The sequence below is a fragment of the Triticum urartu genome, unplaced genomic scaffold (genome assembly GCF_003073215.2).
Source record: "Triticum urartu cultivar G1812 unplaced genomic scaffold, Tu2.1 TuUngrouped_contig_5001, whole genome shotgun sequence".
Classification (NCBI taxonomy): domain Eukaryota; kingdom Viridiplantae; phylum Streptophyta; class Magnoliopsida; order Poales; family Poaceae; genus Triticum; species Triticum urartu.
This window is the reverse complement of record NW_024115638.1, coordinates 1-6,696: the sequence shown is the minus strand read 5'-3', so window position 1 is coordinate 6,696 and position 6,696 is coordinate 1. Positions and strand designations below refer to the sequence as shown.

The following is a 6,696-nucleotide window of genomic DNA, read 5'->3' as shown; positions in this document are numbered from 1 at the left end:
ATCATGAACAAGGAAATATAATAATAATCAATTTACTATTGCCTCTAGGGCATATTTCCAACATTTGCCTCGACGACATCGATTGCATCCAGCGGATCTGGGTTTCGAGGAGCGTGGGGATGATCCCCGGTCCACGCGCCACATCGACAATGGCCTTGCCGGAGGCAGGCCTTTTTTCGGCTCACAAAGCCTTTATGGGCGATGGTGTTTCTTCGTCTCCGAAGACGACAAGTGGCGACGATGGCTCTTTCAGAAATCTGCTTCAATGAAGTTTTCTTGCAAATGTTTCCGGACATGTGTCCTCTCTCTTTGTCTATCATGGTTTTCATGATTTCGTGTTGTAATTTGACATCTGTTTAATGGTATACGAAATTGCTCAAAAAAAACTTGGTCTTCCTAGGTCCCCTTCACCCAGATATCCCCCGCCCTAAGTTGCCACCTTACATGGCCACCGGAGGCCATCATCATCCCCTACACACAAGAGATTTGCTGGCCGAACCCTCGCGCCACTGGGACCGCATCAACAATAAGAACTAATTCAGACTGAAAAGAACTCGAGTCGTATATCGTGGATGATGAATTTCGCCATTCAATATATGCCGACTGTCGTAAGCCTACTTTGTCGTCACTGAGAAAAATTTCAATTACTCTCGCATCTATCAATTCACCGAGATGTCACCAACTGTATATACATTGTCTATCGACCTATTGTTGTCATCTGTCGTGTGCAACACGAGCAGTGTCATCCATGAACGTGAACCAGATGTTGCAAACTCCGGCATCACCTCAACGCGGTTATGGGAACGATGTTTCGATGCAAACTTTCCATGTCACTTTACTAGCCTCATCTTATGTATTCATACTAGAGAGCCGCAAGCTAATCCACTCTCTAATGTTGTCTCCCCATCACGTGAACTGAATGCCGATTGTTGACATTAGCTTGTTCAACTAATTTACATTCTCCTACCTCCTTTTTCATCGTCTGTTGGGCACTAGCTTGCACATTGACTAATGAGCATGTGTTGTTGATTGTACCCTAGCGCCTCTTTTATTTTACTAGGTTATTCGAAAAAATGGATTTCTTTTATAGATGCCATCTATGAGATTCTTTTGATATAGCTATCATGTTTTAGAAAATATAATTACCATGTTCTTCGGTGTAGTCCTTTGCCAGATTGCTTTTTCATACAGTTACCAAAATTTATGGGAGCAATTAACAAGTACAAATGCATGTCCAGTATATAAACAAATAATACAAATAATCTGGTTGTCAATTGATTCATCATTTATGTCATCATCAAACTTATCCTCAACCCAGCATACCTGCTTAATGACAATCGATTTTTAATCGCAGCGGAGCATATCATTTTCCTCTCTCATTGCAACGCACGGGCATATGTGTTAGTATAGCTCATAATCCAGTCCAATATGAAATGTCGAATTCATACATGAGTATGGAGATCCCCGGGCTAATTGGATCATATGGTGCTTTTCTTTGCGGGGATCATATGGTGTACAGTGAAAATGATCCGGTTGAGGTCTTCAAGGTGTGTGTGATATATATATATATATATATATATATATATAGAGAGAGAGAGAGAGAGAGAGAGAGAGAGAGAGAGATGTGTCAATTACATAAATGCTTCATCTTCCGTCTCGCAAAATTGTTGCAGAAGATACAGTGGCAACACTAATTGCGAGCTCAGGACATGCCGCGTTCATGTTGTATGAATTAAACCCTTCGTTCTGCATTAGGGATGTGTAGCTTATGTAGGCCGGTGATAAATCAGGCAGCGAGTGACTACGGCCGAGGTACTGGATGACCTTTCGCATGATAGGCCGCACATTGGGCAATGGGTAGGTGCATATCAAACCAAGTTTGAGCGCGATGGTTACCTCCTCCATGTTGAATTCCCCTTGGAGTCGTGGATCTGCCGTGTCGAGGATTGAGCCATCCCGGTGGTGCTCAAGTACCCACTCCACCAACAATACCCTATTATTTTGCTTGTCGGTGAAGATTGGCCTACGACCACATGTGACCTCCAAGAGAAACATGCCAAATGCGTATACATCGGTGAAGGGTGTTGGCCTCCCTGTGTGCATGAGTTCTGGTGCAAGATATCCAATGGTGCCAGCTACACGGGTGGCTTGAGCGGAGGTTTCATGGTCGTATATCCTTGCAAGACCAAAATCACCTAACCGCCCATTCATCCGACTATCCAAGAGCACATTGCTTGGCTTTATGTCTCGGTGGATGACGACATGCTCCCATTTCTCATGAAGATAGAACAAGCTTGAGGCCACACCTTTGATGATCCAATACCTCTGAGGCCAACCCAAAACTAGGCCATTTATATTGTGTAGGTATTTGTCAAGGCTACCATTTTTCATGTACTCATAAACCAGCAAAAGTTCACCTTTACGCCTAGAGTAGCCCAACAGTTGCGCGATATTTCGGTGTCAAAGACGACCAATGCTCACCACCTCAGTGATGAACTCCTTTATTCCTTGCCTTGAACTATGTGACATTCTTTTCACGGCGACCTCCATGTCAGGCCTTCGAAGCACACCCTTATAGACACTGCCAAAACCTCCCCTCCCAAGTAGGTTTTTGTCACTGAACCCCTCGGTTGCATGAAACAAGTCCTTGTAAGAGAATCGGTTCGGGCCGAAGGGGACCTCCCAGTCCTCATGCACCTCGGAGAACTTGAGACGCCGTCTTACAAAGATGTAGATTCCCATGCCTCCTGAAACCAACGTCATCGATGCTAAGGCAAGAATTATCTTCAGTGATATGGACATGGACCGTGGCTTGGGCCAGGCCGGTGGCAAGTTTGGCAGCGTCGAGATGTCTAGCACCGGTGCTGACCCATCCAGCGCGAAGCTCCAGCCGAGGACGAAGTGCTGTGCGAACAGAATGCCCGTTGCCGATGAGAAGCCGACGTACGCCGTGCTTTGCACCACACCCGAGAGGTCGACTGTGGTCTGCAGGAGGGGCTTCTTGGGCCTGGCCACGCCAAGGGGAGCCATGGTCACCGTGATCTTCGTTGTAGTGCTGTCGTAGTCCACCCACACTTGCATGGCCTTCCGGCTTACCAGGCTTAGGTTCATGAACGGCCCGGTGCCGTCATCGTAGTACCCGGCGTCGGTGGAATCGAGCGACACCAGGCTATCAACGTCGACGCCGACGTGGTTGCTGTTGATGTCGCGGAATTCGGCGTTAAAGAGTGTGTCGAACTCCACGGCGAAGATGTGGTTGCTCCGGTTGCCATTGTTGGTGTCGTTGAGGAGGCCCAAGAACTGGCCTGGCGACGCAGTGGAGAGCAACTCCACGGACGCTGAGACGAAGAAGGCCATGCCGGCGCTGCTTAGGTCAGCGTACTGCCCGTAGATGGCGAAGACGAAAGTAGTGGAGAAGGACCGCACGGCGCCGGTGCCGTTCGCGTCGGCGCGAAACATCAGAGGGGACGGGTGGAAGACCTGGCCTTTCGTCTGAATGGTGCCGTTGGTCAGCATGAGGAGGCCGTTCGGCATGACCTCGACCGCGCCGTTGAGCGTCAGCTTTGCGCCTGCGAAGCCGTTGTAGGCGAACTGCGGACGGACATCGCTGCGACCCGCGACGCCGGTGTCCGCCAAGCTGCGACCAGGAGCGACGAGGAGCAAGAGCAGAGCGACCAAGTGGTAAGGCTCGAGAAGAAGCATGGCTCTCGTACCACCAGCGGCGCAGAAGGAGCGCATGCCGATCTCTTCGTCCTTGGCCATGGTGCTTGGAATTTCTGAGCAACTCTGTAGTCTTACTGTATTTGAGACGTGAGAGGACCGGCAAGGCCAGCCAACCTCAAGTCTCAAGTCTCCGTTGTAGTACGTGCTACGCACGCTTCAGGCCAATGCCTGCTGGTTAACTCACAAAGTCACAATCCACTCACTTAATGCTTTGTTGGATCTAGTCATTTGTAATATCGGTGTTATTCAGCACCGTATGGCCATCGTTCGTCAGATCGTCCAATTAATGGCGCGTAGGTATGCTAGGGTTTCTACTTGGAGTTTCCACTCAAGTACCATCGCTGTCATTCGTGTTCATCCGCATATGTGATGTGAGCCTGTTTTTACGATGAATAGTCAAAAATTCACAATTAGTTTGTTTCGCTCAAGTCGGAAGCGCGGCTTAAGTTATGTTATCTGACGGGGACTTGGATGCATAGAACCTTCACTTTCATGTCACGATTAGCATCTACCCTCCGTGTTTTTTGCCACTGTCAAAATTTCGGTTCAGTGCAAATGTCAGAAATCGTAAAATGATAGTTTTTAGCTAGTCATGACACGCCGTCCATTTAAGTCCCCAACGAGCGCCATCAGCCGTGTTGGTCTGCAGGAATGGAATATTCTGGCTGTAGCACCGACGGATGAGGCATAATATTTCTTAGCTGATCTGATGCACAGTAACCATACTTCCCTTCTATTCTAAATTCTGGACAGGACCTTGTCTGAATGTTCCTGGATGATTAGTATCTTCAAGCTTTTTACAAAAAAATGTATTCCGGCTTCTTAATTATCGAGTAAAAGATAATATCAGTGTGACCATCCTGTCCTGAATCTTTTCAGCTGACTGACTACTTGCCTGAATCTTTTGTCTTGTGTTTCTGAAAGCAGTTTCTTTTTATTTGCGAAACTTCTGAAACGAGTTGTTACTAGCAGCACCATCTATTGTAGTGAGTTTTGCCCAAGTGTACTAATTTCACGTGATGCAGTCCCGGATCGCTTAGAGAATCTCTAGCAGATCCCCTAAAAATCGATACCGTAAAAATCATTTGAGGTATTATCAGTGACATAATACATCCCGTAAATCGGTGCTGCAAATTTTGAAAACAACTTCACACTAAAATTGTTCATCATCCCACCACTGTGCATACATAGGAATTACATACCCTGCGCTAGAAATTTAACCATAAATTGACGGTCGCTAATCGATGCCCAGGGCCGGGCCGGCAAAATCCGAGGCCCTGTGCAAAATTCTGAAAATGGGTCTACCTCACAACTGAGTAGAAATATATAAATAGAACTGTAACAATGTATAGTCAATATAAATATATAAATAGAAGTATAAAATGTTGGATATGTTTGGTACAAAAATCGCATATATTTGGTTGCATAGTCTTCTGTTAAATAATACTATCATTCTTTTAGCGTCCTTTAAAATGAAATCTTCAATGGGCCAAATCCTAGTTTATATAAAATATAAAAAGGACAAAATTATATAAAAGGTTTGGCAAAAATCAAAAGTCAGATCCACTAGTGTGGACGAAACTCACGGTCAAACCGGGGCCTCACGAGGTCACCAATCCTTCTGCTTGAGCGATCAGTGATGGCTCAAACTGTTCCATCGCGCTACTGTTCTTATCGTACCGAGCAAAGGCCGAAGGATCGATCTCGATTTGCGATCGCGCCGTGGTCGAAGAAAGGAAGAGACGCGAGTCACGCGACGCCGATCGCCGAGTCGCCCACACCGCCACGCGCTGGACTTGAGGCTGGGCCCATTTGTCGTTCAGTATGTGTCAGGCAAGGATCGGCCGATAGGGATTTTCTTTTTTTGAGATCGGGAGGCATCTGCTCCGCGCGCACAAAGCCGTCAGGAGCCCGGGAGGTCAGGATTGAAGGCAACTGGGTCTGCTCCTGCGCAATAGCCACGCACTGCTGCACCACTGTTAGCCAAAACGGGCCCCCTGAAAACTGGGGCCCTGTGCAAGCGCACAGGCTGCACACCCCTAAGGCCCGGGCCCTGCCGAGATAAAACTTCACTGCCGTCATGTGAAGCGCGGTGGCGAGGGGTGCTCCTCCTTGGCGGCGGCGAGGTGGCATACCGCACCTTCTTCTCCGGCCGCCACTTCGCGCTCGTCGCCGCAACACCGTTTGATGTGCGGCAAGATGTGCTCGTCGACTACATCAAAGATGGCCTAAAGGTCCCGCTCGTCACTCCCGGAGAGCCAGCCGCGGTCGCACGTCTGACTCGACTGCCATGGCTCCACGGCGCGTCTGGAGCTGCCGGCCTCCACATCGTATTGTGCGTGCTTGCACGGAGGCTACCCGCCATGGCTTCCGCCAATACCACCGGCCATCGAGAAGGGGAAAAACAGAGGAGAGACGGATAGAATTTATTGACGGAGTTGGCTAGGGCTAGCGGCGGAGGGGATTGGGGGGCTAACCCTAAAAGCCCCCCGGTGTTGTGTATATAGTGGTTGAGCAGCCGAATATCTGGATCACATTGTTTTCTTCTTGGGTTTTTATCAGTTTTGTCATCGACTGTATAACGCTACTCAGTTTTGCCACTAAACATTTTCACTACTCAAAAATGCCACTGTTCTGTTAGATCAAGCTCAAAAGACCATTTTTCATCGTTACCGTTTGGTTAATACACGTTGACTGAAGTTAGATGACGAAACTACCCCTATTCCATTTGTTAGGGGCGCATGAGAAAACGAGAATAAAATTTTGGGAGGGCGGGGGTTCGAAGCCAAGACCACGAGGTACACAAGCACGCAAGCTAACCAACTGAGCCATAGAAGCGATTTGTTGTGTCAAGAGATTAAAGCTTTATATACTGATATCTGAACCTAACTAAACAGAACCTGATCTAATCCTTGACCCGATCTGTTTATGGCAGTTTCCCCAGCCAGAACGAACATCCCAAGCCACCGCCGC

The 6,696-nt window shown here is 47.9% G+C and overlaps 1 pseudogene; it reads right to left on the bottom strand.

Moving 5' to 3' along the window:
* Positions 1 to 1,644: 1,644 nt before the first annotated feature.
* LOC125528627 lies at positions 1,645 to 3,702 on the bottom strand (annotated as a pseudogene).
* Between the last annotated feature and the right edge of the window lie 2,994 nt (positions 3,703 to 6,696).